The 19,744-nt window shown below is 47.3% G+C and overlaps 2 non-coding genes across 2 annotated transcripts; both read right to left on the bottom strand.

The window, feature by feature from the left end:
• Positions 1–682: 682 nt before the first annotated feature.
• LOC111770484 (small nucleolar RNA SNORD113/SNORD114 family) lies at positions 683–754 on the bottom strand. Its single transcript, XR_002803761.1, has one exon. It is a non-coding gene; the product is annotated as a small nucleolar RNA SNORD113/SNORD114 family (small nucleolar RNA).
• An 8,883-nt stretch (positions 755–9,637) lies between these two features.
• Positions 9,638–9,712, bottom strand: MIR370 (microRNA mir-370). Its single transcript, NR_033015.1, has one exon. It is a non-coding gene; the product is annotated as a microRNA mir-370 (primary transcript).
• Between the last annotated feature and the right edge of the window lie 10,032 nt (positions 9,713–19,744).

Genomic DNA, 19,744 nt, shown 5'->3' with positions numbered 1-19,744 from the left:
AAACTTTTTTTAACAACATAGTCTATCCTCAGTGGTCCACGTTTGTCCTCCTTTAAATAATCACTTCCTTCATTCACTTCATCGATATTCATGAACCAGCATACCCTGGGCAAGAGTCCTAAATAACACTAACTTCTGCCCATAAACTCAATGCCCACAGAAAAACAACTAGATGTGTTTTTCAAAAACGATGCTAACTGAGAAGCACTTATTTAATCGTAACTCCTCTCATATAACGCATTCTTAACATTGGCCCATGCTTGGTCTTTAATTAGGTAGTTCTGTAATTGATTATGTTTCTCCTTTTTCCCCTTTTCTTAATAAAATTCTTAATACAGTTAACAACCATCAACCGAGAAACAACACTGACTCTTACCTACATCTGCCCACACGTTCCTAATCGACACAGAAAAAGCCTTGCACTCTTCGCATACTGGACCTCGGCTCCTCAGCGCTGTGCTAATAACAATTCCTATCTCATTACGTACTCTCATAATTAGAGCTTATCCAGGCCGCTTTGTCTGCATTCACTGATAGGTTTCCTTGTTAACTCATGCCCTAGTTCACTAATAAAAGGATCCATACCTAAGATCTACCAAAGCCAAGAGCAAGATGCCTGCATTCCTAACTGGAGCTACAAGCTCATGTCCCATTAAGGTAGCAAATTAGATACATTTTTAGAGTGGACGTCAGAGTTACAGATTTTAATCAAAATCCTTGGTTCAGACACCCCAGGGTACTCATCATTGATCCAGGCTTGGGACTTTTTTCTTTATTCACTTACACATTTGTGCATTAGTTCATGCATTAATTGACTAATAATTACTTAATATCCATTAATCACAACAAAGCAAGAATAAGATACAAGAATATTACTAACTTCCGACTTTTGGCAAATTTCTCCCAGAACGAATACATGAGACCTCTTACCACAGTGGACCTCACTGCTGCACACATGGATCAGCCAACATTCTTTATCCAAACCCGCACTCATCATGGCCATGCTTGGCCCTGTTCTTTAGTCTTTCTTTAATTTGTTCAAATTTTAAACATGTAACAAAGAAAATTCAGGAACGTCTCATTTACTTCCCTATCTTCCATCTTTCCTTGTGTTTTCTCTCTCAACAGGTGAGAAATCTACATCTTTATCACTGGTGGAATGTGTAAATCAGCAGCGGTGAAAAACGAAATATTAAACAACTGTAAAATGAATAAAGTACCTTCTTTCATCTTTTCCTTCTTTGATGGACCTCACTTGTTCCAAGTTGGATTAATCTAAAATTGTTTCACGGCACATTTTTCCAGTGTTCATTCTTGACTCTCTTTATGTATTTATCTATGTGCTTATTTATTATTTAATTAGTTACAGATTAATTTAATCCTGTATCTATTGCTTAGAAGATAATTAACAAGAGTAAATCCAGGGGCCAGCCTCATAGGGTAGTGGTTAAGTTTGGTGCACTCTGCTTCAGCAGCCTGGGTTCAGATCTCGGGTGCAGACCCATACCACCATCAGCAGCCATGCTGTGGCAGCACCCCACATACAAAACAGAGGAAGATTAGCAAGATGTTAGCTCAGGGCAAATCTTCCTTGGCAAAAAAAAATGTAAATCTACTATCCGCAAAAACTTAACACGAATCTACCTGTGAACTTTAAACAAATAGGTTGGAGCCTAGACTTTACGTCCTCTTCATGGACATCAGCAACGAAGACTGAACTTATCCTAATACTTGCTTTGTAACTTATGTTCATCAAATGGTCACTGATTTGCCCCCTTTTAACTAACGGACTGTGACATAAATTTATTCATTCATTCCCTGACAATCTGTAGCTTGGAATCTGAAGTAAATGGTCAAAAACTCTAAATAAAACTAACATCTGTCAACCTGTTCATTATCCACAGAGATAACCAACTAGATATTTGTTGCTGTTTAACGAACTCAAGGAATAAACTGGATTAATTATAATTCTTATCATCTCACACAATGTTAACATTGGTCCTCCTCAATTTTCCTATTTACGTAAACATCTATTATGAGAACATGTAAGAATCTGCCCTTTCTTAGAAATTGACATCAGTGCCCTTTTTTTTTAAATGGACTTCATTGCTTCAAAAACATATTAATAATAATTCTTGCTTCATTATATACACTTATCATTGGTCCACACTTGCCTTCGTTTTTTTCATTCATTTATACATTTGTTTAATTTATGCATTGATTCATTTACACAATAATGTAATCAAAATTCATGAGCCTCAAATGCCTCAATTAGGACCCCATCATGTTCCTAACCCCTGGCTACAGGCTCATTTTCCCCAGAACTGAGACTAATAGTGTTTGCAGTGGATTTCAGTGGTGCCCATAGGCATCAAACAACAGCTTTGCCCTCTATGCTGTCCTCACCCATCACTTGCCATCCTTGACTCTTTTCTATTTAGTTATTTAATTAGAGATTTGTCCATGTGGATTATTTTCTTAAAAAAGAAAAAAAGAGTAGCGACACACCAACAGCATTGATTACTACACACATCTGTTCATATGTTCATTACCCAAAGGGATTAACCACTTTAAATTATTTTTACAGGTTTCAATCTTTCAAAAAATGTTCAAAGTAATCCTTGTTTCAATATATACCTTAATATTTAGTGTATGCTTTTTCCTATTCATTCCCTTTTAATTGATTGATCCATTAATTGGCTAATAAAAATGCTATCAACACCCATAGGTCAGAAAAACACAAAGGAAAAGATCCTTGACTATTCCTATCATTGGTCTATAGCTGTGCTGGCCAATAAAAATATAATGTAAGCCACTTATATATATATATATATATATATATATTTTTTTTTTTTTTTGGCTGAGGAAGATTAGCCCTGAACTAACATCTGTGCCAATCTTCCTCCACTTTATATGTGGGTCACCGCCACAGCATGGCTGGCAAGTGATGTAAGTCTGCACCCAGGATCTGAACCCACATCTTGGGCCACTGAAGCAGAGCACACTGAACTTAACCACTACACCATGGGGCCGGCCCCACCACTCATATACTTTAAGTTTTCTAGAATCTACACTTTTTAAAAGTAAAAAGAAACAGGTGAAATCAATTACAATTGTATATTTTATTTAACCCAATATATCTAAAATACTATCCATTTCAACATGTGATAAATATAAACTATTAACGAAATATTTTATTTTTTGTTCTGACTCTTCCAAATTTGGTGTGTATTTTCCACATAGATCACATATCCATTCAGACCAGCCACATTCCAGATGCACAGTAGCTACCTGTGGCTAGTTGCCACTGTACTGGACAACACATGTGCATAATTTCCCACAGAAATAATCCACTAGATGTCTTTCTGTAATGATCAATAACATGAGTCAATCAACAGTCTTGCTCCATAGCACTCCCACACTCATCACTGGCCTGTTCTTAGCCCTCTTTCTTTTAATTCGTCTATATTTCAAAGATGATTCAATGAACCACTATGAACCCACCATCTTCTCCCACAATAGAACATTGATAGTATCTGTCCATCTTCCTATGGGCTACCCTCTCAAGCATAAATCTTTACCAATGGAGGAATGTTTAAATCAAGAGTGGTATAAAATTAATATGGAATATTAAAATGCAAATAACATAAATAAAATGGCCATAGTGTATTTTTAATAGGATTAAGTTGTGTTGAATTGGATTCATCGTAATCCTTGGTTCATATCACTCTCATCGCTAGTTCACACATGGCCTCCTGTGATATTATCAAAATATGGAGCCATTGGTTTCTTGGTTATACAGTCAACATCCATAAGCAAAGGATCCAAACCAAGAACAAGAACTCTGTCACTTACATCAGCCTCCGTGCTCCTTACCCACAGAGGGAAGCCATTCATCATTATAAAATGGCTAATCAGCTCTAGGGCATTCATCCTGCAGAACAGAAAGCAGATGTGAAAAAGACTGAAAGATATTAAATTTTTTAAATAAACGTCAGTTGTTAAATACTGGATTAACCATAACACTTGGCTTGTGCCACATTCTCAACCTTGGTCCATGCTTGGCCCTGCTTCTCACCATTGACCCACAAACAATACTCCATTTTTTACTGATCTAATCAATTAACAATTCTCAATTATTATTTCAACGAATGCCATTGAATTGCTCACCTAAAGTAAGAATAAGAATGATGACCATTACCAACATCTGTCTTTCTTCTCCTTCCCCTGCAGGTGACAGCCACAGGTAGGAAGATCGCACAGCCCCTGCCGATCAGGGTTGCAGAGCTGCGATGCAGTGGACGGCTCTGTGCCTCCTGTTCTCTCCCTTTGCAAGCAGGAGTGGTTCCAACACAGCATGTTTACCATGTGGGGACAGATAACCTGTCTCTAGTTTACAAGTCTCTAAATAAAGAAGAGGCAGAGCCAAACCAGAAGCGGATCAGGATGCTCTGGACTTTGAACTGGAGCACTGGTTTTATGGACTTCCGGGACGTTTTGAAGAGAGAATGACTGTATTTCTCGTATGGACATGAAGTAAATATTTCTTAGCAATTGGGGGAAATGTGGCAGGTTATGCTGTTTTTCAGCAGGTATTCCCTCTCCCTTCCCTCTCCCCCATGGGAAGAATATCCTTCCTGACCCCAGTATGTTGTGCCTGGCCATGACTTGCATTGCCCAATGGAGTATGAGTGGACGTGACAAACCACATGGGACTTAGAGCAGAGGCTTTAAACGTGCTTGGGTGGTTTTGCTTAGCCTCTGGAGCGTCAAGCCTTCACCATAAGAAGAGTATGTCCTAGACACTACAACTCCTTTATCTAGGGACCTAGAATAAGAAGGCAGGGGGGTGGGGGGGACGTGCAGAAGCAAACCCAGCCCACAGCCTGGAGCATAACTGCTGCAAGAGGCCCATCGACCCACATGTGAGAAATAAATGTTGTTGTTGCTACTACTTTGTCAGCCACTGAAATTGTGGGTTATTTGTTAGGCAACATTGTCACAGCAATGACTAATGCATACATGTCCTGCCCTTTATTTTTAGGAATTCATTCATTTATTGATTTTTATAATATCATCAATGAAATCACCATGAATGTACCATCAAACCCAAGAAAAACTATTATTTAGATCCATATATAATATATAGAGATATAAGTCATAGATGATAGATAGAAAGGTAGACAACCTTTGCAATTTTTATCCACAAATGGAGAAGCAAAGACCTTTATATAATGGACTTCAGTTGAGCAGAAATGTATTAACATAAATATTTGGGTCACGATACACTTTCATCACTGGTCCATGTTTAGTCCTCTTTACATACATTGACAATTACTTACATCTGCCATATGTTCCTCACCAACAAATGTAAAAGAGACCTTTTATTTATGGACCACAGTTTGTGATGACTTGTATTAATCACAAACTTTGTTCCATGTCACGTTACCATCCTTGCACCATGCATGGACTCTATTATTTATTATTCATTTTTTGAAGTAAATAATATAATAAATATATATAAAACCATTATTCAACCCGTCAATTACAACTTTGACAATAGATTTTTGACCGTTTCCCACCCAGATACATAGATCTTCAACTTTAGAGAAATGTTCACATAAACTGTGGGGCAGACATTCAAGGTAACACTGAATAGTTGATGAAATAGGTGAATAAGCCTATGTCTATTTTTCATGAACTTTCATGACTTTTTTGCCAGGGAATCTCAGCTGTGCAGAACTGGATTAATTACAATCTTTTTTCATGGTACACCCTCCTCTCTGGCCCATAACTAACTCTATTAATTCATGTATTTATTTATTCATATTTAATATTCAAGAAACTCCCATTAACCAACCACTCAATGCACCTGAGAGATTAGCCACACATGACTATTTAAACACAAATTAATAAAAATCAACTAAAAATAAAAATTCAGTTATTCATTCACATTAGCCACATTTCAAGTGCTCATAGTCACACATAGCTAGTGGCTGCTATATTGGACAGAAAAAATAATAGAACACGTCCAACACTGCAAAAAGTTCTACTGGACAGCTCTAGCATAGACCCTTTACCCTCAGGTAATTGTCTAGAACTTTTCCTAATGAAGCTAAATTGGATTAATCATAATTATTGATCATTTGGTCCATACTGATTCTCTTTTCTTTGATTTGATCATCTCTAAAGAAGTTTTTAGTGAGCAATCATGAATCCAATCTCTTACTCCACAAGTAGAACACTGACATTTTCTCTCTCACCTTTCTTTGTGCTCCTTGCTCAAAGAATTAATAGACTAGGTCTTTATCCACAGAGGAATGCTTAAGGAAACTCTGTACATATACACAATGCAAAACAAAACAGCTGGGAAAAGGAATGAAGCAGGCTAGATTATTTTTATAGAAGTCAAGAACACAGAACTGACGTAACTGTAATCCTTTAATCCTTGGGCCACTCTCATCACCAGCTGATATTTCGATATCTGTTGCATTTTATACATTTATATAATTATTTATTTTTAGGATGGAAATCGACATCCAACACACCACCATGCAAAAACAAGAATATTGACTCTTTACTCCTCAACCAACACATTTTTTAAATGGACCTTGGATGTACAGAATTAGAATAACCTTAATTCTGGGATAATGAGATAATATCATCAATGGCCCATGTCTGCCCTCTCTTGTTTTATTTGTTAATTTATTCATTCATTCATTTACTTGCTTATTTCCTTGTCTTGAACAACTTACCAGCCAAAAATTTAAGTACCTTGACCATTACTTACATTTTCTTTACATACTTTATCCACCCAAATAAGAGTTAAAATCCCCATAAATATTGTGTGAGTCAATAAACTCTAGTGTGTCCATGTTGTGCAACAGAAAGCAACTGTTTAAAAATGAACATCATTTTTAACAGCTATCACTTGTGTATAATTGAATTAATCATCCTTAGTTTATGAAACATTATCCTCATTGGTGCATGCTTGGCCTTTTTAAATTTTATTCATCCCTTTAAAAACACCATAAAAGAATACCCATGAATCTTATCCAACAAATAGAAAGTTACCAATACCTTACATCTCTACATGCACCTTTCCCCTTGAGTTAATAGCCTAAACTTCACCAATGAGGAAGTGTTTATATAAACCATAGTGTATAAATTAATATAGAATGCTACTAAAATAAATAAAATAACAGATATTTTTGTTTAAATCTCGCTCAAATTTGCAGAATTGTGCATTCATACACCTTGGGTCACTGTCTTCCTTAGTCCATGCTTGACCTTTTTGATTTTATTTATGTACTCATCCATTTATTTTTAATAAATCAATAAAGATACATGACCCTACCACTCAACCCAAGAATAAGTAACAATTACATTTATATAAACAGATATATGTTAAAAATTTATGAATATAAATGTATACACATATATACAATTAATATCATTAAACGTGAATATAATTGTTTCTTTTCATTTGCTCATTTCCTACAAAAAGAACAGCCTAGTTATAATATTTTTTAATGTGGTGACAGTTATGCCAAAGGAGATTCACCCCCCTGGTTCATGACACAGTCTCCCCATTGGTCTACGCTTGGCCATCTTTGACTTTACCTGTGCCCATTCACGTTTAATAACGCATACACACCCATCAACCCACCAGCCAACCTTAAAACAACACTAACCATCACTCACACTGCTTGGTCCATGGCTCATTTCCCGCAGAGGTCACAGCCAAGATCATCACCAACAGAGTATTATTAGACCGACTCTGGGGCCTTCATTCTGTGGAACACAAGGCAGATGTTAAGAAGGGTGAAACAACCTTGGTATTTTATAATGGCCACTGGATGAGCAGCACAGGATTAACCACAATTTGGTTCATGACACAGTCTCACCGTTGGCCCAAGCATAGCTCTCATCGTACATATTTCATTTAATAATCTTATCATGACAATCAACATAATTCACCACCCTAATCAAAAACAAGAATAATGACTATCACAAGCATCTGTCTCTATGCTTCTTACCCACAAAGGAACCAGCCCAGATCTTCTTCGTAATGGACTCAGACATGGAGAGTTGGAGGAATAATAACCTTTGAGTTCAGATAAAAATCTCATCATTGTTTCCTTCTTTTCCCTTTTATTGTTTTTACTTATTTTTTTTTAATTACAATAAACACAGATGAGCTCAGTGCTAACCCAGAAGAAAAACATGGATTACTACTTGTGTACATACCAACGCTTCTCATCCAGTCAGGTCTTTGTTTTGTTTGTTGTGTACAAAACTGTACATAAGGGGATTAATCTCAACCCATGATTCATAGAACATTACCTTTGGTGGTTCATTTTTGCCATCCTTTACTGTATTTGCTCAGCTAATTCACTTTTAACCATACAGCAAATACACATGAAGCCACCGTCCAGCTGAAGACCAATGGCTGTTTTACACACCTATTGCTATGCTCCCCACCCACACAACTTGTTGGGTTTGGGAAGGATAAAACTAAATTACTCAGAATCCTTGTTTAAGAACACATTCTCCTTGTTGGTCCACGCTTGGCCCTCTTTATTGATGCATTCATTTATTTTTAACTGTTCAGTGAACACCCACCAAGCCCCACTTATACTTGTCTACAATTTCCTCCTGCACAGCCCCCGAGATCTCCTCCAGAGGAGCACCCCCAGCACGCTCGTTCTGTGGAACACAAAGCCCCAGGAAAAGAAGAAAACAGCCTGGACCTTTGCAGTTTGTTAATGTCAGGTTAGCAGACCTGGACAAATCATAATCTTTTATCCAGAACACATTCTCACAATTGCTGTATTCGAGGCCTTTATTACCTTATTTCTTTATTCTTTTACTATTTCTAATAATAAAATTAACAACCACAAACCGCTTTGATCTCTTTTTTTTATGTCCCTCGGTTGTGAAGAATTAGTCGCAATCCTTGGTTCGTGACCTGCTCTCGTCTTTGTTCCTGGCACCCCTCTCTTATTTTATTGATTGTTAAAAGCAATACCATAACCATGCACGCCCCCCGCCTCCATTCCTCCCCCCTCACCCCCTTGCTGCCCTCTACCTGAAATAATCACTCTCAAACCTCCAGTCTACCCGCCCCCTCCCCTTTGATAGATATAAAATTCTATCACACACATGCATTCTTAAAAAATATTTCCCACGGGCCAACGGCTCGCTGGGCCTCTGCAGAGACTCTGTCAAGAGGAAGAATGAAATATGTATGATTGACTGGACAGTACACCCACCAGGCAGTGGTAAAAGGACTCAAACCCAGATTCTTGGACTCCATGTGCCATCTCTACGTGTGCTCACAGTCAGGAGGCAGTGTTTCCCAATGGTTAGAGCACATATGCTCGAACCACACCGCCTGCCTCCAAATCCAGCCTCCAATCCTGATGAGCTGGGAAGCATCAGGAAAGTTAACTAACCTGTCTGTGCCTGTTTCCCATCTGTAAGATAGTCACAGCACTAGTCCCCAAGCAGAATTAGCTATTGTTTTCATGTCAAAGTCAGCCCGAGTAAACCCCTTCCCCAGCCCGTCTCTGAGGCCCTCACCCAAATCTTTGTTCCCTCTGCAGCAGCGCCCGAGCTGTGGTGCTAGACAGACAGACAGACCAGGTTCCACCCCAGCAGGCACTCATGAGCTGTGTAACTGCAGAGACGTGACCTGGCCTCTCTGTCTTGTGCCCCGACTTGCGCGATTTGTAGACCGAGGACAGCCACGCCCCCGCGGGTCCACGGCGGGGGGGTGAAGGGAACCGCCGCCAGCTCCCCCAGCAGCTCCCGCCCCGCCCTGCCCCTCCCCGCCCCGCACACGCCCTGCCCCTCCCCGCCCCACACCGCCCACCCCGCGGGTCAGACCACCCCCAGGCTGATCAGAGGAACGATCTCGATGCTCAGGCCAAGCCGAGGGCTTCCGGCAAGATGGGCCTCGGGCAGGAAACTCTTGGGATCTGCTCTCTTTTTTGGACACGGCATGAAAGCTTAAACAAGTGCCCTGGAAAACAGAAATCCGACTAAGGGATCCAGTTCATGAAATGGGGCTGCTCTCGGGGGCGTCCACATCACGAGATTCTCCATGTTCGAACCGTTTCCCAGAAACCCCAAAGGCCTCCACGCTGACCCCTACTGACATACATGGCTAGCTTCCTTTCTCCCCTCCCAGATGGCCTGCTGGGTGCCCAGCACACTGGCCCCAGAGCAACTCTGAGACACGAACAATAAACAGGAAATTAAGTTTAAAGACAACCATGTGTTACATATACGTGTATATAATGGCTCCCGCCTCTGCCTCCATCACACGGGCGGCCCTTGGGCGAGGCGAGGCCAGGCCCTTCATCGCCTGGGGCCTCAGGTGGCAGTCATCCACCAGTCTTCCCTCCCTGCCAGGGGGTGTGAAAATGAAAAGCATCAGGTCTAAGTGCAAGTTCCCTCCACGCAGCGGAGGATCATGAACGTGCTGCCTCCGGTACCCAGCACGGAGCATTCAGAGCGTGCCTTAGCATACGGTATCTCACTTGATCCTCACCACAGTCCTGTGAATCAGACACAATAATCATAATTAGCCGATATTTATTAAATACATGCGCTGCACCAGGCCCCACGCTGCCTGCTTTGCATGCACTCAGTCCTCTGGGATGGGTACGATTCAACAATATCTCTTTTCTTTTTTCCCCAAAAAAGCTCTGAGCATGCATTTTGTGCCAGGCACTGCTCTAGGGACCAGGGGTATGGCAACGAACAAGACAGACAGGATCCAACAGCTCACGTTTTTGTGGGTGGAGACAGGAACCCACAATATTCAAAATAAAAACGTACACTATGTGGGATATGAGATGATGATTTAAGAACTATGGAGAAAAATAAAGCAGGAAAGGAGGTGATAGGAAACAAGGAGAAGGAGAAGGCCTCACTGAGAATGTGCTACTTGAGTAAAGACATCATTAGCCCCATTTTACAAATGAGGAAACTGAGCCTCAGAGAAGTTAAGTGACTTACAAGTGGTCACACAGCTAGGAAGACGCCGAGCTGGGAGCAAACGGGAAACCTGGCTCCAGGTCTGTCTGACCCACTCAGCCCCAATGCCTCACTTTGCAGCCGTTCTTGCTCCCGGATACCCCACTGTCAGCCTACGATGTGAGTGTGTGAACGCATGTGTGGGCACATTGGAGGGCTTGTCTGACCTTCCACACAGGCAGCTCCAGCAGCACGGGGCATCCCCAGGACATACCAAATAAACAGGAGGAGACGCAGTGGTGACAGCTCCCACAGGACTTGCACTGCTTCTGGGTCAGGTCACGCTGGGGTCACAGCATCCACCCAACACAGCCCAGCAAGTCAGGGAGATGCTGAAGGCGTCTCCCACCCCTCAGACGCGCTCACCGCCCAGTGCCACCTCTACAGGCAGCCACGCGCTGCCCAGACTCAAGCTGCAAGCGTCCTGCCTAGGAATGGGAAGTCCCCCACTGGGTCCTCACGCCCCACAGGGTGTGAGACGCAACTGGAACAACTCTTTGTTCCAATGGGCCGCCCTCAAAAGAGCAAACAACGAAACATTTCTGAAGTGGCTATTTTCTCCTCCCCACCACCAAAAAAACAGGTAGGGAAGGAAGTCTGGTGAGAGCACACATGAGAACTCGGGAAACACCCACTGCTTCGAGAAGCCGTGATGTTGACCCCAGAGAACTTTAAGCGTCCATCTTGCCTTTCACCTATCGAGCTGCATCTCTGCTCCCATCTAACCTCTCTGAAACCCTCCATACCCCCAAGAACATTCCTCGGGGACCTTTCGCATCCCAGGGCTGTGTTTCTTTAGACAGATCAGGTCTATTTGGGGTGTGTAACTCTTGTTTCCAGAACTAGAACGAAAGGTTTCTGGTCTTAAATTTATACTTGTGTTTCTAGTTCACTGACTCCCACTCCAAAGGCACTCTCCTACAACTCCCCAAGCACCTGCTCAGCTATCTGTAAAATGTGGGTAATGATTCCCACCAGTCAGAGGTATTAAATGCCATCTCGATGAGAATAGTGATAACAGTCAGAATTTTAATTATAATAAAATATTTATGGAGTGTTCACCCTATAGGAAACATTGTTTTAAGCACTTTAAATATTTGACTCATTTAATCTTCAATTATCCATTAATAAGGTGCTAATGGCATCCTCATTTTACAACTGAGGAAACTGAGGCACAGAGGTTAAATACTTTGTCTGAACTCATGAAACTAGTGAACGGCAGAGCGGGGATTGAAACCTGAGCCTCCAGGACGTGGGTGGCAGGGCTGGGGGCATAGGCAAGCTACGGACCTCCGTGTGCTGCCTCGGAGCCCGGCCAGCACGGCCGCTGGCTGAGCTGAACTGCGGCCTCCGTCCAGTTCCCTCTCTCCTGGCCTTGCACCCTCCAAGCTCTACAGTCATTTTCACATCTGCTTCCCTTAGCGTTCAGTCCTAATATGAGCTATGAGAAATTCAATTTAACTTAATGGTACTGCAGAATGCCAGTGATGTATCTGGCCCTTGTGTGTGTGATCGTCACAAACAGGATAAACTAGAGAAGGTGTTACTGTAGAAATGAATTTAGAGTCCAGGGCTAAGAAGTCCAGCTCCCTGACCAACTAGAGGGTGACTGTGACACCAGTGAACCCCAAGGGGTGCAGGGCATTCTCAGGCACGGTCACAGGGAAAAGGAACTGGGGAGAGCGTACGGGTTTGGAAGGAAAGCAAACTAGGGTTCAGATCCTGGTTCCATAGTTGCTTGCTCCCTACACGATTTGGGGGCAAGTCCCATCCCATTCCTAAACCTCAGTTTCCTTTTATCTTAATTGAGGATGGTAATTCCTACCACGGAGGGTGGCTGTGATGATTTGGAGGAAATGAAATTAAATAAAATTATGCCAAGTGACCAGAAAAGGACTGAGCATGCAGAGGAGCTCTGGGCTTAGTCTTCCGGGAGAATCAGCATGGTGCGCAAGCAGCTGGGACTGAGAGCTGCTGCTGAGCGCTCCAGCCCCACAGCTCGGACTTGGTCCCTGTGAGTAGGCGTCCCACTTGATGCCCCAGGGCCACCTGAGCCAGTCAGTACACTGAGAGGCAGAACAGGAGGCAGGAGCTTCTCAGCAAGCTCCACCCAGAGGAAACCTCTCTTCACAGCTCAAGTAAGCCTTTGCTGGTGGTGAGGAACAGACCATTCCCTCTCGTTCGTCCATCCATCCATCCGTCCATCTGCACTTCAATCCATTACCCGTCCACCAGCATTCACCAGCTAGCCAGCCATCTCTCTGCCTACCGATGCATCTTGATGCAGGCATCCATCCATCCACCAGCCCCAACATCCATCCTTCCACCGCTCCATTAGGCAGAGAAATCAGACAAACCTGGGTTGGAATCCCGGGTCCCACCTCCTAGCCGATCTGGGACAAGCCACTAACTTCTCAAAGTCCTCTCAGCTGTAAAATACAGAGAAATTAAATCATAGGACGCTGGGGTGAGAATTTAGAGAGAGAGCGGACCACCCCAGTGCCTGGCCCAAGCAAATGATCATTAAATATTCATTCCCTCTGCTTCCACAGTCGGGCTGTGACTGATGCAGGGAGAAAACCATGGGATGACATAGTGAGAAATGCTTTTCAGAAATTTTCTGCAATGTGCAACCCCCTGCGGCCCCTGGAGCTGGGTGACGGGTGACAGCCCGAGCAATTTGGGTAGCAGTCCCTCTTGGACTGACAGCGGAGAGTGCCATCTAGTGGACTGGCAACTGGTGGGGTCCCAGCTCTTCCCGAGTTGCCTCTGCTGTGTGCTGTGGGGCAGCAGAGTTGCCACCAGCCGGGAGGTCCCAGCCCCTGGACCGCAGGCTGCCTTGTCGGGATGCGGTGCACGTACTGTCTTAATCACTCAGGGGCCCGGGCTGCCAGGAGCCTTTTGTTTTGTGGACGATGGCCAACTCTGTTTTGCCTACCCCAACCAACTCCCCTTTAGAGATTTCTGGGAAAAAGAGTAATTCTCGCAGCTACCGTTTGCTGAGTGTCTATGATGTATTAGACTCGGGGCTGGGGTTTCATGTATATTATCTCTAATCCTCTAAACGACCCTAGGGAAGACCCAGAATTTGCCCCAGGCTCAGTGAGAAAAGTGAGCTTTGCCGAGGTTGGGTTACTCACATAAGGGGAGGGTAGATGTTTGAACCTTGGGATGTGTAGTTGTACTTACCTTCTAGAGTCCCAGCGCCCCTTGAAAGCAGAGGCAAGAATCTGGACAGTGTTTGGAACACGCCAACTGTAAGAGAAATTTATGGATAAATCGGGCATATTTGAACACTAGAGAGATGTTGGATGACGTTGAGGAAATGCTGTTAATTTTGTAACTGTGATCATGGCATTGTGGTTATGTTTTAAACCAGAAAAGAATCCTTCTCTTTTAGAGATACACACTGAAAAACGCTCAGAGGAAATGCTATGGGGTCCGGAATTTGATTCAGAAAAGTCTGAGGAGGAGGGGTGGAAGGACAGGACAAGAGGGGCTGAGAGCTGACGGCGACCAGGTCTAGGTGACAGCAACATGAAAACTGTGTAAATTGTGATGAAAACGTGTACTGTTTTCTCCACTTTTGTGTTGGCTGAAATTTCTCACAATTGACATGTTAAAACAAGTAAAAGTAAAGTGCAGGAGATGAGGTGGTAGGAGAGAGGAAGCCATTTAACAGCGCAAAGGGCCCAGGGTCCACGCTAAATCCTGGGGGGAACTGGGGAGCTGGTCCATAGGCAACAAACGCCTCAGAGTAGAGAGGACTAGAAAGGCGCCAGCCGGCGGGGCAACCGACCGTTCTGAGTTGGGTGATTAAGGAGAAGCGCAAGGGGGCGGGAGCTGGCCAGCAAGACCCCACCAGCTGCCCCCTGGCCCCTGTGCCCCCATGCCTCCTCTTCCCTGGCTCTCAAAGGGCCTGAGGGTGCCTCCCTTCTGCAAGGTAGAGCAGACCCTGAAGACTCCTTCCCTGGGACCAGCTGGCCAGGCCGGGAAGGATTCAGCTATCAAGCTGTCAAGTACCTTTTTTTTTTTTTTTTTTTTTTTTGCTTTTTTGAGAGGACAAGAGTTGATGCTTCTGCCTTAAAACCATGTGCCAAGCTGCCCTCACCACCCTCAGCCCCTCTCCTCCCCATGTCTCCCAGCCTCCCTCTTTCCTGTCAGTCACATTGCTGCAGACTGACTCAAAGGACCCCAGGTCCATTCCAACCCCTACAGGGCCCCTGACCCCCACCATGCACTCCACTTCTCCCCCTTTCCGGCCCCTCTGCAGCTTCCACTCCCTGCGAACCGGCTTCCTGGGCGCCTCGCCACCCCTCATCCCCTGCAAATGCTCCCTCCCTCATCCTTCCTTTCCCACTTTGGAAAGCCGGCCACCCCCAGGAAGCTCCCCGGGCTGGACCCCCCGGGGCGGCCTGCGGCATCGCAGCACAGGCCTCTGGGAGGGAGGGACGCAGCGTGCAGCCACTCCCAGGCCGGGTTCCTGCGCCCCCAGCTGGGGCAGGGCCTGGCCCCCTCACGCATCCGCCGCGATGAAAAGTGCCCCTGAAAAACCAAAAGCACGGTCCCTTCTGCCTGTCTCCCGCCCCCCCTCACTTTCCGGGCTCAAAAATGTGGCCCAGGCAGCCCCCTTGTGGCACTTGGGGGCGCCACAGACTCTTGACTGGTGTCTGAAACACTAGACCGTCTGATTCCACCGCACCGTGAGTTGGCACAAATCTTAAGTGGCCCAACTCCTACCGGATGCAGACCTGGCTCAGCGTCTCTCTGAGTCGGGGGCATCATTCTCCTCCGCTCCCTCTCCGGCGACATCTCTCCCTCCTGGCTCCCTCCCTCCCGGAACTGGAACTCTCCTGTTGAATACCGCTCTGACACTGACACGCAGACAGGTGTCTGATGACTAACAGTGGTAGGGGGCCGGTGGGAAGGTGTGGGAACAGGGGCGTCTCATGCAATGACGTTGGGTTTCCATTTCCATCTCACAGATGGGGAAACTGAGGCACGGGGCGGCTCATAGTCCTTGTCTGTGGCAGAGAACGGGCTGGGGAATCCTCTTCCCAAGAGTGGGTTCCAGTGTGGGTCATTCTCCTGAGATAAGGGGACTGCCCTTAAGACTGGCCCCTCTTGTCCCTTTCAGCCTTTATGCCCACATCCCTCCTGAAGCCAGTCTTGCTCTAGGAGGTAGCCCTAGTGGGCCCCCCGGAAGTGCCCCATCCTCTCTAACTCATCACCCACACAAACAAGCCCCAGCCCCCTCCATCTCCATCTGCAATCTGCCTGGAGGTGGGCAGGGCCCTCCACGCATCAGGTTAATAATGCATTTTCAGAAGCCTCTGCCCATAGGTGCTACCACCTAATTTTTAATCTGCCCTTCAAACGGATTGGGCCACAGAGGAGCTGGGATCTCAAGCACCGCTGGGAGGTGCTTATAACTAATCAACCCATCCCCTGCCCACCCACGCCCCCCCAGCACTCAGCACTGCCTCGCTGAGCTGTCAGCTGAGCAGGGTGTGGTGGGGAGCCTCCGACAGACTGGGGTTCCATCCCGGCCCGGCCTCACTCCGGCTGAGAGACGGTGAGTATGGAACTTCACGGCTCCCTGCCTCAGTTTCTCCATCAATCAAATGGGGATGATAAGGCCAGTGCTCAGAGTTGCTGCCGGAGTGAATCCTAGGCAAACAGCCCCGCTCAGAGCTTGGCCCCTAGATAGGGCTGCATAAATCTCACTGCCCTCACCCCCCCCCTCCGATCACTTGATTTACAGTGACTTACTCCCTGTCTCTTTCCCCCACCAGACTGAGCTTCAAGAACAGGAAGCCGACCGGCACTGCTCCGTGGCCAGCCTCCCACTCGGGTCTGGGCCCGGGAAGGTAGGTACACTGTGGTGGTCTGGAGAATGAGCGCATGGACCATCCCACAGTCTGTGGGACGCCTGGACCCACTGGGCTTCCCTTCCCCAGAAGCCCTCTGTGGAAACTGGCCCTGCTAGGAAGTGGCAGGGAAAATGTTCTCTAACGCCTTACCCCTGGGTCCTCTCATACTGTCATAGACAATGCAAATTCTTGCTCTATTAAATGCAGATGTGGGATTGCGTGTCATTTCTGCTGCCTGCTGCCTCTACTGTGAGCTCACAGGCTAGGGGCTGCCTCTGGCTGACTTGATTTGTGCGATTAAGCCGGCAGAGGGGTCTCTGCCAGGCAAAGTTCCCGTTTGTATTTGGAGCAGGGTCTCAAAAGGCCAGACGGTTTTCTTTGGTGCGACACTTGTTACACGCGTGCCTCCCTGCCGGGGTCTCCCTGTCTACTCCACAAGCATTTATGAAGTGTCTGATGTGTGCTGGGCTACTTGTATCTCGTTTTGTCTCGCTTCAAGCCAGGGAGGGAGCCCCTCTTATCTCCATTTCACAGAGGAAAAACCGAGGCTCTGAACAGTAGAGGGGGTTGCCGTGGTCTCACAGCTAGGGAGCAGGGAGTGGAGCCCAGCCTGTCTCACTCAGGAGGCCCCCAGCCCCGCCGCGGCCGCCTGCCGCCGCCGCTGCGGGCTGACCAGGGCCGGCCCAGCCGCCAGCAGCTCCTGCGGAAAAGACAGGGGGGTTTGCATAGAGAGCATTCTCCCTGGCAACTGGCAAAGGGGCCATAAAAAACCGACAGGGCTCAGAAGCCGCTTAAGAGATAGCGCCAGAGCAGCTGGACCCAGGCGGGGAGACCCGCGCCCTCCCCTGGGCTCTTTGCAGAACAGCAGGGCAAAGGGCCCCGTCCCAGATCCAAAGGTGCAGGGACAGAGGCGTCCCGGGACAGGTGTAGACGGCCGTGATCAGGACGGTGACAGGGACCCCAAACCTGGCCTCCCGGTTGATAGGGGGCTTGCCATTCAGCACGGAAAAGGGAGGACTGAGAGCGAGCTTGCTGCCTGCAAAGAGCCGAGGGCAGAGGGGGCGAGGGGCCGCTGTGGAGCCGCGGAGGCAGACGCAGAAAGCAGGGGAGGGCTTGGCGAGGCAGCTCCGTCTGCGAGCCCCGAGCGGGCTGCTCGGGGAGAGAGGGAGCTCCCTGTTACGGGAGGCATCCGAGCAGAGAGAGGCAGGCCGGTACTTGGCCGGGAGGCTGCAGCACGGCTCCCTGCCCGGGCTGGCAGCCCGCACGTCTAGGCCTTTGAGAAGCTCCTACAGAGCTGAGTCCCGAGCTGGGCTGGCTGCGGAGGAGGCAGGCTGGGGTCAGAGCAAGGATGCGCAGACTTCCCCGTGTACCTTGCCCCGAGCTGAATGGCAGAGGCACGGAGATGGCTGGCGGAGCGCTTCTGTCACAATGAGGCAGTGAGGGAGAGGAGCGGAGAATGGGGGTGAGTGCTCGGGGCCAGCGGGGGGAGGTGGGGGGCTGTCCTGCAGCCAACTCCCCATCTCAAGGGCCAGGCCACCTGGAGTGGCCAAGTGCCCGCCCCGGCTCCCAGGCCCAGAAACGCTGGCCTGGGTCCTCTGTGGGGCAACAGGCTGGCGCAGAGGGTGGGGGGAGCCTTCCAGGGGGGGAAGTAGAAGGAGGGGGGTCTGGTGAGTTGTGGGGCTGGCCCGGTCATGGGAAAAGCAGGGCCCTTTGCTGGAGGCTGGGCCGCAGCCACAGATTTGGCCGGTGGCTGGATGCTCTGGGGACTGGAGAAAGCCCCCTCGCCCGGCGGCGGGGCCCAGGGGCCTGCGGGCTGATGAATGCAGCCCACGCTGGAGTCAGGCGCTGGCTCTCCAGGCCCATTCACGGGGGCTCCGTTCCCAGGAACTCCGGGTGGACGGGGCCTTTATCAGGGGACCCCCGCGAGACGAGGCTCTGTTCTGCAGTTTCTAAAGGAGTTTTCTCGTCTTTGTTCCCAGTGTAGGCACTCTGTGTGTAAGTGTGTGTGCGCGCGCGTGCGTGTGTGTGTGTGTGTGTGTGTGTGTGTAACAGGCTGGCTGCGGGGCCAGCCCAGGTTCCTTGTCTGTGAAATGACCCTGGTGCCCTCGCTCACCCTCGGGCAGGGACGCAGCTCCATGGGGCTGAAAGATTCAGGGAGGACAGACGTACCCAGGGACCCAGGGACGGAGCCCCTTGTCAGTGCTGCCTAATTGTCCCACTCCCGACAACCCAAACTGCCAGGCGCTATCTGTCAGCCTCGGGGTCCCAACAGCTGCTCCAACCCGCCGTGGGGGGGCAGCATCGTGTTGCAGGTGGCGAGTGCAGGCTGGTGCCCGCAGACAGACAGACAGCCAGACAGACTGCCCGGCCGACCCGCTTAGGAGCCGCGAGCGAGCCCTTGGGGAAACTGTTTGCTTTCTCAGAGCCTCGGTTTTTCGTTGTTTTCGTCATTGCTGTTGTCTTAATCTATTAAAGGACTGTTTTGAAACTGTGGATTTGAAAATGTTTAGTAAAGCGGTATCTGCATACGTGTTCCGGCCTCTGCGGCATTACATGGTTGGGGGGGGAAACGGGGCGCGGAACAACAAGTCACGCACATGTGAAATGGTGCAAATAAGGTTTCTGGTCACGGGTAGCTGGTGGCGCAGGAAAAAAAAGGGGGGGGGCGCTCAGAATCACTTTGGTGTGGATTTGTAAAGTCACCCACCCAGATCCCTGACAGGCAGAGGCCACGGGGCAGCTTCTCTTAGCCCCCGATGGGCAGGCTGGCCGGAGGAGGCTCCTGCAGAGGAGGGGGCGCTACCCCCCTCCCACTAAGAGTTCCT

Source organism: Equus caballus, chromosome 24 (genome assembly GCF_041296265.1).
Source record: "Equus caballus isolate H_3958 breed thoroughbred chromosome 24, TB-T2T, whole genome shotgun sequence".
NCBI lineage: Eukaryota > Metazoa > Chordata > Mammalia > Perissodactyla > Equidae > Equus > Equus caballus.
Note: the sequence above shows the minus strand (reverse complement) of the source record. Positions and strands in the feature narration are given on the sequence as shown.